The sequence below is a fragment of the Pristiophorus japonicus genome, chromosome 18 (assembly GCF_044704955.1).
Source record: "Pristiophorus japonicus isolate sPriJap1 chromosome 18, sPriJap1.hap1, whole genome shotgun sequence".
Taxonomy (NCBI): Eukaryota; Metazoa; Chordata; class Chondrichthyes; family Pristiophoridae; genus Pristiophorus; species Pristiophorus japonicus.
In genome coordinates, this window is record NC_091994.1 from 28,984,277 (window position 1) to 29,006,589 (window position 22,313).

Here is a 22,313-nt window from a genome sequence, read left to right on the forward strand (position 1 = left end):
CAGAATAGTAATGAACAGAGTAAAGATCCTTGAGAACTGTTACTTACTATTTGAGCGTAACTGACATGTCCGTTGTACCCCATTAGTGGACGGAATCCGCATTGTGATTCTGGGAGGAGCTCTTCAGCCACAGGGAGAAGGCGGTTGAGGCGGATTCTAGCGACGACTTTCCCAGTGGCCGACGACAGGGAGATTCCTCTGTAGTTGCCGCAGTCGGACTTGTCCACCTTTTAAAGATGGTCACGATTACTGCATCTGAGATCTCCCGGCATGCTCTCCTCCTTCCAGATGAGAGAGATGAGGTCATGCATTCGCGCCAATATTGTCTCTCCGCCATACTTTAGTGCCTCAGCGGGGATTCCATCCGCCCCCGTTGCCTTGTTGTTCTTGAGCTGACGGATGGCCTTTTCTACCTCGTGCGGTGTTGGGGTTTCACTGAGGTGGTGATGGGTAGCATGCTGCGGGATGGAGTTGAGGACACTCGTGTCAAAGGTAGAGTCTTGATTAAGGAGATCTTTGAAGTGCTCCTTCTAGCGGGCCCTGACTGCCTCGGTGTCCTTGATGAGTGTCTCCCCATTCTTGGTCAGCAGTGGAGTGCAGGCTGCAGTGATACCGCCCTCCGATATGGCTCAGAGACGTGGACCATATACAGTAGACACCGCAAATCTCTTGAGAAATACCACCAATGCTGTCTCCGCAAGATCCTACAAATCCCCTGGGAGGATAGACACCCAAACGTCAGTGTTTTAGTTCAGGCCAACATCCCCAGCATCGAAGCACTGACCACACTTGACCAGCTCCGTTGGGCGGGCCACATCATCCGCATGCCTGACACAATACTCCCAAAGCAAGTGCTCGACTTGGAACTCCTACACAGCAAGCGATCCCCAGGTGGGCAGAGGAAACGTTTTAAGGACACTCTCAAAGCCTCCTTGATAAAGTGCAACATCCCCACCGACACCTGGGAATCCCTGGCCAATGACTGCCCCAAGTAGAGGAAGTGTATCCGGGAGGGTGCTGAGCACCTCGAGTCTCATCGCCAAGAGCATGCAGAAATCAAGCGCAAGCAGCGGAAGGAGCGTGCGGCAAACCAGACTCCCCACCCACCCTTCCCTTCAACCACTGTCTGTCCCACCTGTGACAGAGACTGTAATTCCCGTATTGGAATATACAGTCAGCTGAGAATTCACTTTTAGAGTGGAAGCAATTTGTGAAAGGGAAATCATGCTTGACAAATCTTCTGGAATTTTTTGAGGATGTTTCCAGTAAAGTGGACAAAGGAGAACCAGTTGATGTGGTATATTTGGACTTTCAGAAGGCTTTTGACAAGATCCCACACAGGAGATTAATGTGCAAAGTTAGAGCAAATGGGATTGGGGGTAGTGTGCTGACGTGGATTGAGAACTGGTTGTCAGACAGGAAGCAAAGAGTAGGAGTAAATGGGTACTTTTCAGAATGGCAGGCAGTGACTAGTGGGGTACCGCAGGGTTCTGTGCTGGGGCCCCAGCTGTTTACATTGTACATTAATGATTTAGACGAGGGGATTAAACGTAGTATCTCCAAATTTGCGGATGACACTAAGTTGGGTGGCAGTGTGAGCTGCGAGGAGGATGCTATGAGGTTGCAGAGTGACTTGGATAGGTTAGGTGAGTGGGCAAATGCGTGGCAGATGAAGTATAATGTGGATAAATGTGAGGTTATCCACTTTGGTGGTAAAAACAGAGAGACAGACTATTATCTGAATGGTGACAGATTAGGAAAAGGGGAGGTGCAACGAGACCTGGGTGTCATGGTACATCAGTCACTGAAGGTTGGCATGCAGGTACAGCAGGCGGTTAAGAAAACAAATGGCATGTTGGCCTTCATAGCGAGGGGATTTGAGTACAGGGGCAGGGAGGTGTTGCTACAGTTGTACAGGGCCTTGGTGAGGCCACACCTGGAGTATTGTGTACAGTTTTGGTCTCCTAACTTGAGGAAGGACATTCTTGCTATTGAGGGAGTGCAGCGAAGATTCACCAGACTGATTCCCGGGATGGTGGGACTGACCTATCAAGAAAGACTGGATCAACTGGGCTTGTATTCACTGGAGTTCAGAAGAGTGAGAGGAGACCTCATAGAAACGTTTAAAATTCTGACGGGTTTGGATGCAGGAAGAATGTTCCCAATGTTGGGGAAGTCCAGAACCATGGGTCACAGTCTAAGGATAAGGGGTAAGCCATTTAGGACCGAGATGAGGAGAAACTTCTTCACCCAGAGAGAGAATTCTCTACCACAGAAAGTAGTTGAGGCCAATTCACTAAATATATTCAAAAGGGAGTTAGATGAAGTCCTTAATACTCGGGGGATCAAGGGGTATGGCGAGAAAGCAAGAAGGGGGTACTGAAGTTTCATGTTCAGCCATGAACTCATTGAATGGCGGTGCAGGCTAGAAGGGCTGAATGGCCTGCTCCTGCACCTATTTTCTATGTTTCCATGTTTTTTTCCCTCGATTTCGAAGGACTGCCTATGATGATGATGATAACTGACAGAAGCATAAAGCTTATCTGGATAGATAGAGGACAATGTTAGGTGTCACTTTGATAATCTTGGATGGCTGCCTTTCTTTTAAAAATTGTTTTACACTGGCCTACATTAACTTTGTTTTAAATACTGCTTTGAGGAGGAATTTTCATTGCTCTTTGGACTACAAGTTTTCTTGTGACTGGATTTTAATTTGCTCTCTCTCTCTCTCTATATATATAAATATATATATATATCTATACTATATATATATATTATTCACAGTTGATAACTACACATCTCCAACAGTTATAATTCACACAGTGAAAATTAAATGACAAGTATCCACCAATTTGGGTTATCAAAAAAAGGAAAATGCTCATCTTTGAGAGGGACAAACATTACATTGCACTCATTTATGCATAAATTAAATTCTCTGCCAAGCAAAGAAAGAACTTGGGGCTAGAACCTCCCCTGAGATCGCTGCTGCCGGATTCTGAGCAGTACGTCTTTTGAACCGCCAGAATACCGCTGCTGTGCGCTCATGCGATTTTCGGTGGTTGAGTCTCGGTGGTGGCGATGTGTTGCAGTAGCGGGCTGGAGCGAGCTGTGGTGAAGTGCCTGAAAGTGGCGATCTGCCAACTCTGGAAAACACGCGATTTTTCTTCTCTGTGCATGCGCAGGCATTCTCCCGTGATTCGGGGTCAAAGGTGATCCTGCGCATATGCAGAGAACACTGAGAGAGTGGTGGACATTTTGCAAGTGCAGAGGTGGGTCAATCTGAGAGAGTGAGGAGTTGTTGAATAATGTGTATAAAATGATTTTGAGGAATATATTCACTATTAATTGATAATATAATATCACTGTTAATAATAGTACATCATAAAAAATAATACTAATAATAAATAATAAATAATAATTTAAATTTAAATATATAAATCAGTATAAATAAGCTGGAAAATCAAGCCATGGAAATGGAGAGGGAGGTAGGTGGGAGGAGGAGGGCAGTTAGTTTCTGCAAAAAGCCCAGGAATCGTTGGTCCATGAAGTGGAGGCCCGCTGGGATCAGCTAACACGGGGTGGGCGAGAGAAACTGTCACCATTCGTGTATCAAAGGTTATGGCGAGAGATCGCTGAGGCGGTGTCCTCTGTTGCGCCCGTGATGCAGGGGCCGAACCAGTGCTGCAAACGGTGGAATGTCATCGTTGGGTCAGCGAGCGTAAGTAATAACTTTTATCATGCATTGACGATTTACTCTTAAGTAGTGCCACGTTTTATTATGCTGTAAAGCTTGGTGACATTTTTTATTACCCATCATCGATCTCATTTTGTTAGTCCTCTGTATTTTCATGTGTTCATCGTGCAACCCTTGCGTGCTAACAGAACTTAAATGGCGCACTCGCTGACAAAAAGACTGGGGACGGTTAATTGAGGATGTGCACCGATATATGTATGTGTGTATGTATGTATGTATGTATGTGTGTGTGTATGTATGTATGTGTGTGCTCTGTATTAGTAGCTGTGAAATTAGTTGACACACTTTTGTCACCTTTGCAGAAAAAATTAGCCGGCAATAGGGCGGAGCTCCGCAAAACGGGCGGTGGTCTGCCAAAAACTATTCCCTTAACAGACCGAGAGGAATGCGCTGCAGCCCTGACGGGAGCGTATGATCTCACCGCCAAGTGTGTTGGCGCCAAACCAATTTTCCCGGAGGGTAAGTCTGCATGATCCCTGGACTGTACTGTGGTCATGTAATTCAATCTTATGGCAATATAATGTAGAATGTAATGCAATGCTGGGAGCAAGAAATGTCGTTAGTTCTGAAATTATTTTTTTGGGTTGATCACACTCTGCTATTTGGAAAGCAAACTGTTTCGGACTCGAGTTTTGTTATGTCAGGTAGTTTCTGTCTACTTTGCTTATGATAGTTTCATGTAATGATTCTCAGTAATATATGGTTGTTCTCCACATAAGCCTGCGCAAAGCGAATTGCTCTCATGTTACCTCTGACCCCTCCCCTCCCCTGTCGCCAACCATTTATGTTATGTTTTTACAGTTGCACAAGTGGAGCCGCCTGCCCCTCCCAGAGAGAGGTCATTGAAAGGAATAAGGAATGAAGAGATGGTGGTGGAAGAGACGGAAGAGATGGTGCTGCAGGAGCAGGAGGAGAACAGTCCTGAAAACTTTGTCACGGTGGTGGTGCAGGAGGAGGGAGGGGTGGCGGGTCTTCAAGGGTCCTTTCTACCTGCGGCCATCGGTTCCTCGTCGGAATACAACTTTCCTGGATTCCGGTCCGAGGAAGCGGGACCAAGCGGCATGCAATGGCGCACACCGACCCCCATGCTGAATCCGCGGCGGCTGATCCGGAAAGGTGGGAACGCTGCGAGACAGGCAGGTGCAAGTCTGGACATGGTGGGACTGTCCAGGATGTGCATCGACTTGAGTCGAGAGCTCCTCCAGGCCATTGCTGGGTTGTCCTCAAACATCGCGGCTTTAGCAGCCCGTCAATCGGAGGACATGGCAGAGCTGATTGCCGTGGTGAGGAAGAACACCTGGACCGCCAACGCCAATGCTATGCGGCAATCGACGGTCGTGGGATATGGTACTGCACCCCAAGGTGCCATACCACTAATGATGACAGCACCTGATCGTCGGGAGGAACTAGTTTCTTACGACTTTGAAGATGGGTCCTCAGCACCCCCATCTTTTCCAGAGCCCCCACAAATAGCGCTGCCATTGTCGCCCCCCCCCCTCAGCAGTCACGCTCAAGGTGCTCTGCTGGTGCATGACGTACTGGTCATGATGTGGGCAGGGCGGGGGTATTGTTAACGGGAGGAGGAGGAGGGGGTCAGGGCCAAGGGTCAGGGGGAGATTGGGGAGGAAAGGCGTTGGGAAAGGTGGTCGCAGGTAGAATCGTGGGAGGGTGCAGGGATGGTTTGAGTGTTGTTTATACTGTTGTTGATGTTGTTGATAATGTTTTGTTTCATTCAGAAGAATGATGTTATTTTATTAAACTTTAACAATGTAATAAAATATAATAGAAATTACAACTTTTATGAAAAAAAATGATTCAACTAAACCATTCTTGTACTGTGTCTCACTCATTTCTGGGAAGGGGAAAATATGTCCCATATGACAACTTTTAGGAAACACAACTTTAAATGTGTGATTGCTGATGTCCCTGGTAACTACTGTTTAGGATTTACTGTTTGCCACATCTTAAGTTTTTAATGCATCTATTAGAAACCAACCCAGCAGTGGGGGTAAACAATCCAATATACAACGTAAAATGTGGGAAAAATGCAATAGTCAGTGAAAATTTGCAACGAGAAAATATAGTTTATTATACTTTGGATGTGTCCCTTTCACTGGAACTAAAAACTGAAAAATAAGTTTAAAAAACTTTCTTTCTTTCATAAGGTGTAGCATTTTCTGGTAATCATCTGCAGATTGTCATTTGTTAAATCTGCAGTGATTTAACAATTTGTCAAGGCTTCAACTCGTGTCCAGTAACTTCCCCCACACTCAACAATGCTCAAATAGCCTGTCAACACTGACCATCGAGGCTCACACATCAGAATGTCCTCTTGGCTGAGGCAGTAGATGGTTCACTGTACCCGTGGGGTCATACTCCAGCAAGATTCAACATTTTCCGAACATAAAAGGGGGTTTGGGGGGGTGGGGGTTGGTGGGAGGGGGGTCGTGGAGGGGAGTGCGTGGAAATATTTTGAAGCAGTGGAATTTTACTGATTGAGACATTAATGTTCTCTGAATTGTGAGTGAATAGTAACAGTTGGGAACCCTGCAAAAGCAAAGGAGGGTTTCTATAAGATTTCAGGGTAATAATACATGTTTGAAAGCACTGCAAAATAAAACAAGAGACAGGAAACAATTTGAAGAAGCCAGAAATTTAAACCTCGCTTGCAATATTTTCTAGGAGGCCTCGAGATTGCTGGGCTGACTGATTATTGTTTGTTTCTCATTAAATGCTCCTGTTTCTTCTTGTCCTCCTTCAATGTACATTGGAAATGAAAGAGAAACTAAAAATGCAGCCATTTCCGCCACAGAGAAAAAACAAACAAAATGGAGGCATAACGCTGGGCCCAAGTAAAGTAAATACCTAAAAAATGGGCGTTTTCGATCCTGAGCGATAATGGGCGGTAGCAGGCGATAAAAACATTTTTGTGGAAATTTGCGCTGCAGGGGAATTTTGGTCGATTTTTGGGCGGGAAACATGGGCGGGCGATATGTAGCAACGCCAGTGGTAATGGTAGGCCGAAATTATGGCCAGCAATAATCGGGAGTAAAACAGGCATCAAACGGATGGTACAGGATGGTAACTGGGCGATTCCAGGGGAAATTCTAGCCCTTTGATTTATATGTCCCCTTTCACATCCTGAGGACATCCAAAAAATGCTTCCCAGCCAATTAATTATTTTTTTGATGTGCAGTCGCTGTTGTTATTTACACAAAGTTGGCAGCCAATCTGTGATCAGCACCAGCCCACAAATAACAAATATGATAAATAACCAGTTTTACTAATAGTGGTTGAGGCATCAATGTTTTCCAGGACACCAGGCGAACTCCTTGTTCTTCTTCCAATAGTAGCAGGAGATCTTTTACATCCGCCTGAACAGGCAGCTGGAGCCTCAGTTTAATGCCTCATTCAAAAAGATAGCACTTCCAGCAATACAACGCTCATGTTTATCTCATTTGCATTGTGCTGAAATCCATCAAGCTCAATTTGAAAAATTCTCATCAAAGAACAACGGTAATCTACTGTGAACGATATGTGTTTTCAAACTTATTATTTTCCGGATCTCTTTGGCCGGCACACTAAATGGGCAGCTCACGATGAGCATTGATCTAGTCTTGTCCATTTGGCTGCACATGGGAAGTTCTGTTTAGGCTCTCCCACAATAATACAGCTCAACTGACCAATTTGAGGCATCACATATTAAAGCACCAATTCTCAATGCTACTACATCACCCATAAGCGGATAATTTAGATTGAAAGCATAAATAAAATAACTTGAAATGTAGAATGAAAGTTCTAATATTGGCCCGTAAAGGCGTCGCCGTTGACCTCGAAGAAAGCTGCCCACAGAGATGATCTCTGTGGCGAAAACTTGAGGCTTCTCGACGTGTAATTGAAGTAGCACTCGGAATATGGGATTCCTGGAGCGATGCTGCCATGACATCATCAAGCTGTTTAAGCAGCCAATCACGTTAAGGAATTCTCACAGGCAGCAAATCAGGAAATAAAAAGCAGCTTTTATCCGTACTTTTAAAAAATGCTACAGAGGGTGAAATAAAGATTGGGACTTTCACATGGTGAAGGGGGTGCAAAATTCACAAGAACCTCCCCCACCCCATCCCCGCAGAGTTTGGGCTCATTCAAAAGGAAATTTAATTTGGGACTATCTACCCAAAAGTTTGGAACCCTAAAGTGCTTATGGAAGAAACTACGAATTTGAATCGAATTTTGGACTTTTACAAAACAAATTCAAGGCTGTGTCGGGCCTAAAGAACTGACAGGAGACAACCTGATTAGCGAGACTACCTGGGTGTGAGGACTAAAGTAACCTGTCTGGAGAAATGGGTATTCGAGAATCCTTCTCCACAAGAGACATTAACATTACAACATGACCCAGAGATAGCTAATCATCAACTTGAAACTGGAAAACCATTTCAGCATATGCATCACAAAGAGGCCCAAGCCAGCCTGTATGTGAAAAACTAAGCATAAAGGGACATTGCAAATACCAAGCTAATATTTCGATCAGGAAACAGTTTTCGAACATCAACCCCCCCCTAAACATATCAACTTTTAACGAGCCCGCCAAAATATTACAAAGAAGAGTCAAGCCCACCAAATTTAAACAAAGAATTCTGAACTGATTTGGCACCAAGATTAGAACCACTGAAATCATATAACTGGCCCCCTGTTTCAACAGAGGGTATGCCATATTACACCAGGTGCTCTACTGCGAGTATGCCATCAAGACAATGAGAGAAACCAACACAACAGTTGTAAACTAACTTCTCCAGCCTCGAAGTCCTTAAGTCCTGAAGGAAGGAAGAACATCACCACCGCAGCAGCAATCGACCACAACCAACGTGGTATCAACGAAAACCACCGCGATCGACCAAACTCGAAACAAAACTCCAATGGGGAAAAACGAAGAATCGAAAAGTTTCCACTCTACAATCTAATCCTGACCTACTAATGGGTAAAACATTACCTAAAAGACTGTAGAATCTTATTTCTAACGAAGAAAACCGGGTACTTACCCCATAGATCCAAAAAGCGCCTTACCGCATCAGCGGACTCAACCCAACTGAAGATTGCGCAGCAAGAAATCTTCTCCAACACTCGGGTTACGGCAAGCAGACCCTACCACATCCAGTGAACCCCGAAACCGCGATCTACTGCTAACTGTCAAAAGGATTGGTAGCAGAGTCCCTGCCTGCCCTGGAGTCCAACCTAGCTAGAATTAAGTATTGGGAGGTGGGAGGTGTAATTCTACTGTAACCACCTTTGAATGAAATATGTTATTCTCTATTAGAGTCATTATAAGCTATTGTAACCCCCTCTGAGTGTGTAAGGTATTGTTCTTTAATAAGTTTGAATAAGTTTTGATATTGTACTTTCTTATTAGAATAATTCTAAGTTTGTAATTTCTTGACTGTAATAAAATCAAAGTTCTTTTGCATCAAACCAGTGTCCTTTGCACTTTGTCATATCCCCCAAATAAATCCAGAGTCTAGAACCCAAGGGAGTGGGAGCGATTCGAACTGCTCAAGTTGGTCAGAAGGGAACCTGACCCCCTCATAGAGACCACCCCTTACAATGGGGATAAGGTAGAAGCTGAACTATCATGAACAAACTTTTAAAAAAAAGATTTAAAAAAATGTGATTTTATCATAATGAAGAAATTTGGCATTCCACAAATATAAAAATTAATTTTTCAGGGTCAGACCAGTTGTTTAGCAGTCAATATGCTGTTAAATCCCTAGTGACACCTATTTCAACAAGGCTGACATTTAATGGGGTATTTAACAGCGATAATTAGGCGGAAAAGCTCAATATTTTGTCAGTTCCACTGATTTCACTGCTTGCCGGGTTTTGGTTGGAGGACAGGGGGTCTACAAGGAAGCCAGTGTCAGGGCAATGTATGACTGACTGCGACTTCAGGATTCCACGTTTAGATGCGCGTGTGCTATATCCTGAAGTTGCGTCAGTTTCAGAGGAGTAATGACAACGAGCGCCGACAATTCCCCGTCATTGCCCACCCAAAATCCGGGCAAAAATTGTGGCAAAAAATGAAGCTTTTTGTTTAGCTTTGTCAAAGTTCCTTTGATTCAATCGCTAGTCAAAGAAGTTTAAAAACCTGCTACAGCCAGAATCTTATCTCAAGCTTAACTCAAAACAAATGTTGCAAGTTTTGTTGGTGAGAGCGAGCACCCAACCTGCTTTCTTCCGTTATGTGTGTGACAGCCAGTTTTTTTGAATGTGGTTGACAGTGATTGGTAACTGCTTTCTGGGATATTTTAAGGTCTGCAGCAGTTTAAATCTGAGAAAGTCAGTTTGGAATTTCCAAGAAATGTCAGACGCAACTTTCAACGTCGGTAGGGGCGTAAAACGGGCGGAATCGGATCAGCCGCCCGTTATACACCTTGCCTGATTTTCATTTCCTTTGACTTCAACAGAGATAAGAGAAGCACTGATACTGGAGCTAAGAAAACAGCACTTACACACATCAACACACATAAACGTGGGTCTGCAGCACACATGTCGCACAAGACACAAGGATATTTATATGGAGGACACAAAAGGGAGCTGACATGTACAGATTAAAACAGGCCCACAAATTGTGCATACACAGGACTCACTGTGAGCAATGCCACACGAATTTACCAGTATACATCTAAAATCTTTGCGATAGTGATGCCGCCAGTTCATTGAAATCAATAGATAATGCTGTAACAATAACTATAACATCTGCTATTTTTAATTCCTCCACATTCCTGCTATTCTTGATTGCTCTAGAAGTGATATTGTAAACTCTTTCAACCTGTCCAAAAAAAACACTCATAACTTGGCCTGAAAATTGCGGTCAAAGGTTTTCGGCAGGCGAGTGCCTCCGAGCAAACTTTTTTTCCCAAAAGTGGTCTTGGAGGAACGTATACTCCCGGTACGAAGCCTAGATGCACAGCCTAGCGCAGAGGCCCTCGCATCCCAGGAAGGTAAACGCAACCTGGGATCATGTGGACCTGGACCACAAATGAACATGGAGTATTTTCATTGATAGTAATAGGAGCTCGGTTTGTATAAGCTCCCATTACTATCAATGAGAATATCGGCCAAAACACAGAAACACAACACAATAAATAAAAAAAAACCCTCACATATTTAAAATTAATTGAAATTGAATTTAATTAAATGTTTTAGAAAAAAAAATCTTAAAATGTTTTTTAATATGTTTTAATAGAGTTAAAAATAAATTTACCTTAATGGACAGGGTTTTTAATATAAAAATGTGTGATACAATTTAATTTTTCTGAGTTTTAAAACTCTTAGGCTGGTAAAAGCAGGCTATGTACCTGTTTTTACCAGGCGTAAGAGTTTGAAGGACATTTGCTGGGCATGAGTTGGGCAAATAGCCCAAATATCTGCGTGCGGATGTCCTTCTCCCGGGGATTTGTGCGATCTGTCAAAAGACAATTTGACAGATCGCAAATGCCGGTCCTCGGTGCGTGCACATTGCGGGCTGAAAACTGGCACTTGTGGGCCTCTTCGGGCGCGTGCCCACCCGGAGAAGCCGCAATTTACAGACCAACATATCCTCCAACTAACTGTGAGCACCACGACAGGAGATCACCATAACTATTATATTCTAATATTAGCCATTCCCTTTATCTATTCAAACATCTTGCTGCTGTACTATCGTCTTCACACCACGTACCACTCATTATGCACGAGTTAGAAGGATCCCATCTTTCGTTTCATTATCACCTCCTTTTGGCCTGCACCATCATCACCTTTGTCATTGAATCCCTCCATGGCCATCGCAGACCTCTCCTGTTGGTTCTTTGCCTGCCCACTCTTCCTTGGCTCTGTTCCTCTCTAACAGCATCCAATTCTGATGTAAAGTCATCACCCTGAAACTTTAAATTCTGTTTCTCTCTCCACAGATGCTGCCTGACCTACTGAGTGTTTCCAGCATTTTCTGTTTTTATTTCAGATTTCCACCATCCACACACAGTATTTTTCTTTTTATCACATTGCTGTGTGTGGGAGCTTGCTGTGCGCAATTGGCTGCCACGTTTCCCACATTACAACAGTGACTACACTCCAAAAGTACTTCATTGGCTGCAAAGCGCTTTGGAAACATCTGGTGGTTGTGACAGGCGCTATATAAATGCAAGGCTTTCTTTTTTTTGGTTCAAAAGTAATCCTTATTGTTTCACTTCAGAATATGGGTCATACAACTGTTTCAGCAACAGAAAAGGAAATCTATTTCAGTTAACAAAGACAGGAATCAAGCATCAATCCTTGAAGACAGCACAAGGCTATCATTAGCATTAAATTAACTTTGTGTTATAAAGGTCAGTTTAATTCCCAAAGTGGATGAGTTCAGATTCAGCTGCAAGTTTCAATGCTAAAGTTGTCAGATAGTTGAAGAATATATTTTTTCCATGTTGACTCAATAAATGGCCGATATGTCATCACAGGCTTGCTACCAGTATACCAAATCTGGCTGCCAAGATTGACAATAGAATGATACAGAATCATAGAATGATACAGCACAGAAGGAAGCCATTTGGCCCATCATGCCTGTGCCCACAATGCCGGTGTCTATGCTTCACGTGAGACTCCTCCCACCCGACTTCACCTCATCCCATCAGCATACCCTTCTATTCCATTCTCCCTCATGTATTTAGCCAGCTTCTCCTTAAATGCATCTAGGCTATTTGCCTCAATGGCGGCAAATGCGGTCGCAAGTTCCACATTTTAACATCCCTCTGGGTAAAGAAGTTTATCCTGAATTCCCTATTCGAGTGTGAATGTCAAATTACTATAGGTAGTGTGTTCTGTTGTGATAATGTCTAGAGTGAAACCTGCAATCTGCATAAGCAAGGAAATTATTAATCACTAATGCTCCAGAGCACACTTACTGGACTGAGCAATTATCCCCTTAATGAGAATGTAACAATGCATGTATTCTCTGAGGGATTTAGAGATAATTCTCTTACTGGTACTTTCTAAATAATTTAATTTTACTATGAGAAGCTCATGCAGGTCCAACAGATAATGCATGACCTGCCTCTCTCCATAACGATATTGAAATAATGTTCAGGAATCCACAATATTTTGTGAGTTATTTAATTTCATTGATGTGGGGAATAAACACTGATGAAATGAAGTAATTATTTGTTTAGTCTCCATTGACAAGAATTATAAAGATGACTTTCTTCTCCCCCAGCCCCGTGCTGGGTGTTAGACAGGTGCAGTATGCCCAAAGTGCACTGCGCCTGTGATGGTCTCAGTCAGTGTGCTTTAGCATGGCCTTAATTAACACAGTTTTGTCCCTGGTTGGTCCTGGTCCTGAGAACCGGAGAACAGCAGCCAGAAGGCCCTGTGGCCTGAAGATCCTGTTGGGAAAATAAGATAAGTAACTTACTTGCTGCTTCTGTCCTTGTGCTGCTCAGAACCTCCGATCAGAGGATGATCCTGGTGCAAGAGCCACCACCAGCTTTTCTGTAGGTACAAACCTGGCAGTTATGTTCAGCTCATGCCCATCGTGGAATTGCATCACTGACCTCATTAAAGTTGGGAGAGGCAGGGGAAGGACCTCCAGCACCGGGCCTTTGATGGTGTGACGAACACCTACAGTGCTTCTCTGATGGAGACCTCATAAGCACAAGCCAAAGCTAACTAGCCTGGGAGGGGTTGCAGTATGTTCCTTCCCACCCCAGAGAGTAATCTAATAATAATCTAAAATAATTTTCTGGACCCACTGGTGGGGCTCACTTCTACCTTTCAGTTTTGTGCAGTTTTGGTCTAATCTGAGGAAGGACGTGTTTGCTATTGAGGGAGTACAGCGAAGGTTCACCAGACTGATTCCTGGGATGGCAGGACTGACATATGAAGAAAGATTGGATCAGTTACGCTTATACTAACTGGAATTTAAAAGAATGAGAGGGGATCTCATAGAAGCATATAAAATTATGACTGGACTGGACTGGTTAGATGCAGGAATAATGTTCCCGATGTTGGGGAAGTCCAGAACCAGGGGTCACAGTCTAAGGATAAGGGGTAAGCCATTTAGGACTGAGATGAGGAGAAACTTTTTCACCCAGAGAGTGGTGAACCTGTGGAATTCTCTACCACAGAAGGTTGTTGAGTCCAGTTCAATGCCAGGGTTGGCAAGGATACAGACCTCTGGGGGGGCGTGATTGGCAGAGAGGGGGTAGGGAAAGCCAACTCCAGTGGTACCCTACTCCTGACAAAATGTCTCGAGCACGAACTTATCATCACCAACACCTTGTTCCGCCAGAGGGACAAATACAAGGCATCGTGGCAACACCCTCGGTCCAAGCACTGGCACCTGCTCGACTATGTCATCACCTGAGCCAGGGATCCCAAGGATGTGCACATCATCCCGCGCCATGACAGGAGCCAATGACTGCTGGACAGACCACCGCCTAATTCTATCCATCATCGACATCAACATAGCCCCAAAGCATAGAGGGCAGCAGAAGCATTGCCGCAAAAAAGTCAATGCTGGAGCACTTAAGCATCCAGCTAAGAGAGCCCTATACAGCCAGCGCCTCACAACTAACCTGGCGTGCCTTGACAACCCCGAGACGCAGAATGCCCACAGCGCTTGATCTGCCCTCGAGGCTTCCATAACCAGTGCCTGAAAAGAGACACTCGGTTACTCAACCAGGAAACACCAGGACTGGTTTGATGAGAATGATCAGGAGATCCAAGAGCTAATAGATCGCAAGCACAGGGCGAGGGTCTAGGGAGCGTCCTCCTCCGTTTTGGATGCCCCCAAAAGTTCGGTACTATCCTCCGCCTGCTCTACGATGACATGCAGGCCGTGATCCTTACCAACAGATCCATCACAGAACCAATCCATGTCCGGACTGGGGTCAAACAGGGCTGCGTCATCGTCCCAACCCTCTTCTCAATCTTTATCGCCGCCATACTCCACCTCACAGTCAACAACCTCCCCGCTGGAGTGGAACTAAACGTACAGAGGCTGAACTCCAGGACATAATCAACGTATTTACTGAGGCGTACGAAAGCATGGACCTTACGCTAAACATCCGTAAGACAAAGGTCCTCCACCAGCCTGTCCTCACAGCACTGCCCCCTAGTCATCAAGATCCATGGCGCGGCCCTGGACACCGTGGACCACTTCCCATATCTCGGGAGCTTCCTATCAGTAAGAGCAGGCATCGACGACGAGATCCAACACCGCCTCCAGTGCGCCAGTGCAGCCTTCGGTCGCCTGAGGAAAAGAGTGTTTGAAGACCAGGCCCTCAAGACTACCACCAAGCTCATGGTATATAGGGCTGTAGTAATACCTGCCCTCCTGTTTGCTCAGAGACATGGACCATGTACAGCAGACACCTCAAGTTGCTGGAGAAATATCACCAACGATGTCTCCGCAAGATCCTACAAATCTCCTGGGAGGACAGGCGCACCAACATCAGCATCCTAATTCAGGCTAACATCCTCAGCATTGAAGCACTGATCACACTTGATCAGCTCTGCTGGGCAGGCCACATAGTTCGCATGCCAGACACGAGACTCCCAAAGCAAGTGCTCTACTCGGAGCTCCTTCACGGCAAATGAGCCAAAGGTGGGCAGCGGAAACGCTACAAGGACACCCTCAAAGCCTCTCTGATAAAGTGCGACATCCCCACTGACGCCTGGGAGTCCCTGGCCCAAGACCGTCTTAAGTGGAGGAAGTGCATCCGAGAGGGCGCTGAGCACCTCGAGTATCAACGCCGAGAGCATGCAGAAATCAAGCGCAGACAGCAGCAAACCAGTCCCACCCACCTCTTCCCTCAATGACTATCTGTTCCACCTGTGACAGAGTCTGTGGCTCTCGTATTGGACTGTTCAGCCACCAAAGAACTCACTTCAGGAGTGGAAGCAAGTCTTCCTCGATTCCGAGGGACTGCCTATGATGATGATGATGATGATGATGATGAGTAAGCAAAAAATCGAGAGGTTTATGAGTTTATACAGTACAGTAAATATACCAGTTTGAAGCAACTGCCTTGAGGATTTTGCCTTTTTGGTACAATAAACAGATACCATTATGTGAACTTTGATAGCAGAGATTTAATAATGCAAAAAAAGTCATTTTATATCTGCACAGCAAGAGAATATGAACTGATGTATTATCCATCTTATTATAGAAAGAAATGAACTGCCTTCATCGGTTGAACAATGATAATTAGGCCTCACCTTCCCTAAATTTGTTTCCACACCAATGACCATTTATATACTTAGAAAGATTTGATAGGCAGTGAACAATTCAGCCTAAATGATAAGGCCAAAGAAACATATAATTAGTAATTTTAAAAGGACAACTATTACAAGGATTTTAATTAAATCATTTTAGTGATTTCATTTCTACTATCCCTAAGCATTGTAATGGCAACCTTCAAAACTAATAGGTTTCAATTCCAGTCATTATAGCAGATAAGAAGTGCCATCGTGCTTGTTTAGTGTAACTGTCACAAAGTAATTAATAATTATGCTAATATACAATACAATGCAACCATCTTTCAGGTAGGTTTCACATTCATCATATCACTTTCTGCAGATCTAATAGTTTTCATGATATATAATTATCAAATGAGGGAAAACTAGACAATGCAATTGTCCTAGATTCGATGAATTAGAAGGTATTGATAGGCCATGATAATATGATATAAGTATTCTTGCTGTATAAATAATGGAGTAGCTCCATTATAAGACAAATGATAAACTGCAGGATGGCCCTACCTTGGGGTCCTGTGCAAGGCTAATCAGTTTTTGTAACTCTCTCTTTGGAACAATACAAAATCCACGCACGTTGTGGTTGTGTGTGGCTCCTTATTTTGAGGAATTCTAAGTATCTGTACAGTTCTTTAGGTCTTTGTGACCTTTTAGACTTGCAACTTTAATGACAGTAACATGATTGCATCAATAACCATCTCATAATAATAGTCAGCACATACGAAGGAGAAGTTCTCCAACACCAACTTCATACAAGTTGTTTCCACCATTTCAGAACCATTACATAGCTTACACTCAAATTTCTTGGAATTATAGCTAATAACTGTGGTTCAGCACTGAGAGGAACATTTAAAAGGCTTTTTGATCAGCAGGAAAAACAAACATATTTTTTGGTATACTTTTTGGTCCGGGGATACTTGACGATCGCGCACACCAAAAATGTTTAGGAATAAACAAATAACAAACCTAATTACAATGAAGTCTAAAATATTATATATCTGCACTGGTATATAAATGATCTTACTATACGAGGACCTTCGCACCATTTTCACAATCACAGCAGCATAAAGTCAGCGTGAAATTCTGAATCGAGAACTGTAGAATCTGAAACAACCTCATCTGTGTTGTCTTCTGTGATGGCCGCGATTTGGCCAACAGTGGTGAGACTGGTGTGGCGTGTGGGGAACGCACCACTGGCTCCTTTCCGCCCTCGCAACATGATCTTCGGTTGATGGGGCTTGTTAAGCCCGCCCTGCGAGGGTCCCGGACAATTAACAGGAACTGGGTCTGATGACGTCAATTTAATGACGCGTCATCAGTCAGTTTCCCTAAAGAGATCATGGTCAGCTTTTTTTTGACAGTTGTTCTGTCAGTGTTCTACAGCATTTTTGGAAAACGGTAAGTGGAGAGGTTAAATCCTTTTAAATAGCTTTATCTATTACCTCTTAAGCATCTTAATTGACTGGCCCGCTGCTTGGTGTCGGGTCTGCGATCCGCACCCAGACCTGACAGTTGAGAAACTGACACGGAGGCGGGTTCAGAACACACTACCGCCCCGCTTTCAATCAGGGCCATTTTGATAGCAGGCCCGCCTCCAAACCCATAATCGCAGGGCTGGGAAGATTCCGGACAAACGTAGTGGTCTAGTTTTCAGTGTAACACACCATCCCATAATTCCACACCTGTCATGACCTGGTGATTTGCATGAAAATAGCCATTTGTACCTACCTACTAACATGATTCCTCACGTTAATGGGCAGTACATTAATATGTACAATTCACGTCACGCGTAAGTCACCTGACCATTTTTAATTGGCCACCCGCCCAGCTTCCGCCGGGTGAGTAGGGTTAAAATTGCCCTTTCTGTGTTTAATTAAATCTCTTTTCTTTTAAAGTAAAGATACAATACTTCAATAAATGCTATTGTTTATTGCGATATGACACTTTCATAGGGAGGATTTTGTTTGTTTGCTATTGACAGCAAAGACAAAAATTAGATCTTTATAAACATTTTTACAATTTTGTTACAAGTAGCCAGCAGAGGAAATCTCCCCCTAAATATCTGTGGCTTCAGCACTTTTCCACCTTAGCTTTGGAACTTTGAAAGCAGTGTTAATCACATGGCGCATCAGAGTTCTGTGCATCATAAGAACATAAGAACATAAGAAATAGGAACAGGAGTAGGCCATACAGCGCCTCGAGCCTGCTCCGCCATTCAATAAGATCATGGCTGATCTGATCATGGACTCAGCTCCACTTTCCCGCCCGCTCCCCATAACCCCTTATCCCGTTATTGTTTAAGAAACTGTCTATTTCTGTCTTAAATTTATTTAATGTCCCAGCTTCCACAGCTCTCTGAGGCAGTGAATTCAACAGATTTACAACCTTCTGAGAGAAGAAATTTCTCCTCATCTCTGTTTTAAATGGGCGGCCCCTTACTCTAAGATCCTGCTTTCTAGTTCTAGTCTCCCCCATCAGTGGAAACATCCTCTCTGTATCGGGAAACATCCTCTCTGCATCCACCTTGTCAAGCCCCCTCACAATCTTATACGTTTCGATAAGATCACCTCTCATTTTCCTGAACTCCAATGAGTAGAGGCCCAAACTACTCAACCTTTCCTCATAAGTTAACCCCCTCATCCCGGGAATCAAACTAGTGAACCTTCTCTGAACTTCCTCCAAAGCAAGTATTTCCTTTTGTAAATATGGAAACCAAAACTGCATGCAGTATTCCAGGTGTTGCCTCACCAATACCTTATATAGCTGTAGTAAGACTTCCCTGCTTTTATACTCCATGCCCTTTGCAATAAAGGCCAAGATACCATTGGCCTTCCTGATCACTTGCTGTACATGCATACTATCCTTTTATGTTTCATGCACAAGTATCCCCAGGTCCCACTGTACTGCAGCACTTTGCAATCTTTCTCCATTTAAATAATAACTTGCTCTTTGATTATTTTCTGCCAAAGTGCATGACCTCACACTTTCCAACATTATACTCCATCTGCCAAATTTTTGCCCACTCACTTAGCCTGTCTATGTCCTTTTGCAGATGTTTTGTGTCCTCCTCACACATTGCTTTACCTATCATCTTTGTATCATCAGCAAACTTGGCTATGTTAAACTCAGTCCTTTCTTCCAAGTCGTTAATATTGATTGTAAATAGTTGGGGTCCCAGCACTGATCCATGCGGCACCCCACTAGTTACTGGTTTCCAACCAGAGAATGAACCATTTATCCCAACTCTAAGTTCTCTGTTAGTTAGCCAATCCTCTATCCATGCTAATATATTACTCCCAACCCCGTGAACTTTTATTTTGTGCAGTAATCTTTTATGTGGCACCTTGTCAAATGTCTTCTGGAAGTCCAAATGCACCACATCCACTGGTTCCCCTTTATCCACTCTGTTCATTACATCCTCAAAGAACTCCAGCAAATTTGTCAAACATGACTTCCCATTAATAAATCCACGCTGACTCTGCCTGACCGAATTCTGCTTTTCCAAATGTCCTGCTACTGCTTCTTTAATAATGGACTCCAACATTTTCCCAACCACAGATGTTAGGCTAACTGGTCTATAGTTTTCCTGCTTATTGTCTGCCTCTTTTTTTAAATAGCGGCGTTAAATTTGCAGTTTTCCAATCTGCAGGGACCTCCCCAGAATCCAGGGAATTTTGATAAATTACAACCAATGCATCCACAATCCCTGCCGCTACTTCTCTTTAGACCCTAGGATTCAAGCCATCATGTCCAGGGAATTTATCTGCCTTCAGTCCCATTATCTTACTAAGTACCACCTCCTTAGTGATTGTGATTGTGTTAAGTTCCTTTCCCCCTATAGCCCCTAGACTATACACTGTCGGAATATTGTTAGTGTCCTCTACTGTAAAGACTGATACAAAATATTTGTTCAGAGTTTCTGCCATCTCCATGTTCCCCATTACTAATTCCCCGGTCTCGTCTTCTAAGGAACCAACATTTACTTTAGCCACCCTTTTCCTTTTTATATACCTATAGAAACTCTTGCTATCTGTTTTTATACTTTGTGCTAGTTTACTTTCATAGTCTATCTTCCCTTTCCTAATCATTTTTTTAGTCGTTCTTTGCTGGCTTTTAAAAGCTTCCCAATCTTCTGTCCTCCCATTAGTTTTGGTCACTTTGTGTGCCCTTGTTTTTAATTGGATACCATCCTTTATTTCTTAAGTTAGCCACGGATGGCTATCTTTTCTCTTACACCCTTTCCTTCGCACTGGAATATATTTTTCTTGAGAGTTGTGAAATATCTCCTTAAATGTACACCACTGTTCATCAACTGTCCTACACTTTAATCTATTTTCCCAGTCTATTTTGCCAACTCTGCCCTCATACCGTCATAGTCTCCTTTATTTAAGCTTAGTACGCTGGTTTGAGATCCAACTTTCTCACCCTCCATCTGAATTTGAAATTCAATCATGCTATGATCACTCATTCTGAGGGGATCCTTTACTAAGAGATTGTTTGTTAATCCTGTCTCATTACGCAGGACCAGATCTAAGAGAGCCTGCCCCCTGGTTGGTTCCGTTACGTACTGCTCAAGGAACCCGTCCCTTATGTACGCTATGAACTCTTCCTCAAGACTACCCTGATCAATTTGATTTGTCCAATCAATATGGAGTTAAAATCACCCATGATTATTGCTGTTCCCTTTTTACAAGCCCCCACTATTTCCTGGTTTATGCTGCGACCAACAGATTTGCTACTGTTAGGGGGCCTATAAACTATGCCCACGTGACTTTTTCCCCTTATTGTTCCTTATCTCCACCCAAACTGGTTCAACACCCTTATCATTTGAGCCAATATCGTTTCTTACTATTGCAGTGATTCCATCCTTTATCAATAGAGCTACCCCACCTCCTTTTCCTTTCTGTCTATCCTTCCGGATTATCAAGTACCCCAGAATATTTAATTCCCAGTCCTGGTCACCTTGCAACCACGTCTCTGTAATGGCTATCAGATCATACCCATTTGTCTCAATTTGTGCCGTCAACTCATCTATCTTGTTACAAATGCTACGTGCATTTAGACAAAGTGCCTTCAAGTTTGTTTTTTTACCCTTTTTTCCTGCTTGTTTCCTCTCTCTTTCAAACTCACTTTCTTTATTTTTGCTTTCTAATTCCAGCTTTTCTCCCCTCCCTACTGAATCTAGTTTCAGGTTCCCATCCCCCTGCCAAGCTAGTTTAAACCCTCCCCAACAGCAACCCCCCCCACCCCCTCCGCGAGGATATTAATCCCAGCTCTGTTGAGGTGCAACCTGTCTGGCTTGTACAGGTCCTACCTCCCACAGAAGCAGTCCCAATGCCTCAGGAAACTAAAGCCCTCCCACCTGCACCATCTCTCCAGCCATGTATTCATCTGCTCTATCCTCCTATTTCTGTACTCACTAGCTCGTGGCACTGGGAGTAATCTGGAGATTACTACCTTTGAGGTCCTGCTTATTAACCTCTCTCCTAGCTCCCCAAACTCTGCCTGCAGGACCTCATCCCTCTTCCTACCTATGTCATTTGTACTGATGTGGACCACGACCTCTGGCTGTTCTCCCTCTCCCTCCCAGAATGTCCTGTAGCCGCTCAGTGACATCCTTGACCCCGGCACCAGGGATGCAACAAACCATCCTGGAGTCACGTCTGCGGCCGCAGAAACGCCTATCTACTCCCCTGACTATTGAATCCCCTACCACTGTAGCTCTTCCATTCTTCTTCCTCCCCCGCCCCCCGTGCAGCTGAGCCACCCGTGGTGCCGTGGACTTGGCTCTGGCTGCACTCCCCAGAGCCACCATCGCCCCCAACGGTACTCAGAACAGAGTACTGGTTGGAAAGCACGATGGACTCAGTGGACTCCTGCACTACCTGCATTGTCCTCCTCTTCTGTCTGACGGTCACCCACTCCCTCTCTGCCTGCACACTCTTAAGCTGTGGGGGGACCGCCTCTAGAAACGTGTTATCCACGTTTCTCTCAGTCTCGCGGATGCACCGCAGTGACCCCAGCTGCTGCTCAAGCTCCGAAACACGGAACTCGAGTTGGTGCAGCTGAAGACATCTCCCGCACACGTGGTCGCCCTGACTGCGCGAAGCACCAGGGACTTCCCACATGCCACAGGATGTGCAATCCACGGGACTGAGCTGTCCTGCCATCCCTCTAGTTACACTCGGAACTGTCGAGTAGAACTAAATTCTAAACCTTAGCACAACACATCCAGCCGCTACTCAGCAAACAGCCGATTTAATTAACTGGCACTCCTTAGATA

At 44.2% G+C, this 22,313-nt stretch overlaps 1 protein-coding gene across 2 annotated transcripts in view; it reads right to left on the reverse strand.

Annotated features, from left to right (window-relative positions):
* LOC139229176 (leucine-rich repeat and immunoglobulin-like domain-containing nogo receptor-interacting protein 3) overlaps window positions 1-22,313 on the reverse strand; it is a 215,367-nt gene that overhangs the window by 26,069 nt on the left and 166,985 nt on the right. The window contains exon 2 of one of the 2 annotated variants that reach the window (XR_011587675.1): window positions 13,187-13,264. The exons of the other annotated variant lie outside the window; for it this stretch is intronic. The gene's annotated coding sequence lies outside the window, so the exon portion shown is untranslated. Of the gene's footprint in view, window positions 1-13,186; window positions 13,265-22,313 lie in introns of those variants that run through there. 2 annotated transcript variants of the gene reach the window in all.